Source organism: Pinus tabuliformis, chromosome 1_1, assembly GCF_031772625.1.
Source record: "Pinus tabuliformis cultivar Carrire ecotype Pingquan chromosome 1_1, CPIR1, whole genome shotgun sequence".
Lineage (NCBI taxonomy): Eukaryota > Viridiplantae > Streptophyta > Pinopsida > Pinales > Pinaceae > Pinus > Pinus tabuliformis.
Window position 1 is genome coordinate 837,052,892 of NC_142297.1, and position 2,113 is coordinate 837,055,004.

Here is a 2,113-nt window from a genome sequence, read left to right on the forward strand (position 1 = left end):
TACCCTACCAATCGGTTTTCCTCATGGGTTATGCATTATTAAGAGATTTATGTGGCAGAGGGGTGTTTGTCCTCGGGTCTTTCAGTTAGTGCTCTTCCTGCGAGGGGTCAGGGTTTGTGAGTTGATGGTTTATTGTTTTGTCGTTTGAATGGTATCTTTGCTTCCTATAGCTCTCTTGGTTAGGCTTGTAAGTGACTCTTTGGTTTGTTTGGGGAGTTCCTTTGTAGTCATCTTACTGGTGTGCTTTGTTCATTGTTGGTCTGCACTGCATTTAATTAGTCTCACTGGTTTTGATACAATGTGCCTTGAGCCACGCAATGCTCTTTCTCTTCCCCCGTCTAAGTGAATTTCATCCAATTGGGTGGGGGGGGGAGGATCGGGGTTCACACCTGCAGGTGGCGATGGCAGTAGATGATTAGGTGCTCAAAAAAATAGCTCAAAATTAAAAGTTGTCAGATTGGTGTGGAACTTGAACGACCGTGTAGTGCTCATCATCCTGAATCCGACACAACTCGTTTCACGCGAAACCGACACCATATTAATCATGTTCTGTTCACTTTCCCAAACAGTAGAATTTTTGCAAAAAAAATTGACAGCCTAGTCAACAGTCCATACTACTAACATGACATTGATTGTGCAGGTCTATGTGGCAGTTTTACTGGTCAACAAGCTCAACGAATCATGTTGTGTGAAGTGGCACATTCTTATTGGTGAAATTTGGCGTATTATTATTGGTTGGATTGGTGGCCAATCATGGGCTGACACGTGGCCCAACCAGAGGCCGCCACGTGACAGCCCGAGGGCCACCAAAATTATGGGCTGAGCTTCGGGCAACATAAGTGGGGGTCAAACCCGCAACCACCAACGAATGAGCATAGCCATACACCAACACGCCATAGCCAAAGGACTTAACCATATATGTTCGCGACGTTTATTTAAATTACATGAGCGTGCCATTTCAGGGGAGGGGTCAACCCATGGGGGTTGACCCTTGATCACACCACCACAACGCGACCACTGACAAAAAGGAGTGGGGGCCCTTGTTGGTGGGGGTGGGCCGTTGGCCTTAGCCCTGGGCACGTGGCCCCCATGTGCCCAAATTTTTCGGATTTAAGGTGTTAGCTGACATTTAAAGTGTCCGAAAATTTCGCTCGAAATTCAGCGAAATTGTCTCTCTGTTAGCGCGTTTTTGGGCAAATTTGTAGGATGGTGCCAGAGTTTGGGAATTTGCAGTGCGATTAGAAAAAAACTTGGAAAGGCCACAACTTCTTCAGTTTTTTACCAAATCAGGCGCATAAAGAGGCTACACATACATTTGTGGGCATTATGGAGCCAATGGAATAGGTTTCAAAGATTCCTGAGAATTGTAAACTGATGTATTCACATTTTTTAGCATAATAGAGAGGGTCAAGCCATTGGAAGGTGGAACAAGGAGACGTAGCCCAGGAGGGGTGAACTCCTTCATCATGTGCTGTTGTGATATTGTTTATGGTGATGTTTATGTATGTTATATGTTGTTGTTCAGTCATTTTTTTATGTTAATTTGCACATAAAAGTTGCATAAAAACACCCAAAACTCATAGTTTTAAACTTGCAAATGATCTCACGAATCCTTAAGCACATTTAACATAATCTGAAAGGAATTTAGTATATCAAACTAATTATCCCAATCAAATCAAGTTTGATATCAAAGCTCTTGGTTTTCTTTGTGCAAGAAGGATTTAACTGTTTGCAAGTGAATGTCATGCTTACAAGGTTGAAGCTCAAGAGAGGAGAAGGGAAGTTGGTTGAAAGTTCTAAAGTTGGGTCAAGGAGAAGGAGTGCAAAGTTGCCACAATGTATACCACCAGTTATTCCTCAAGTTGTAGTTGAGACTTCAGTGCGCATGTCTCATGAAGGAGAGACTACAAACATGACAGAGGATGAGAAGGTCTTCAGGAAGGATTTCTTTGATATGACAGAGATGGTGAAGGTCCTCTATGAAGAGAGGAATACCAAACTGTAGGGTGAAAGCTCCAAGCCTCCCAAAGGAGAAGGTTCTTCAGGAGGAGGAGTAATGGAAATGGAGGTAAACCTCCACCCTCTCCACAATCTTCGTCATCTTCTTCTTCAC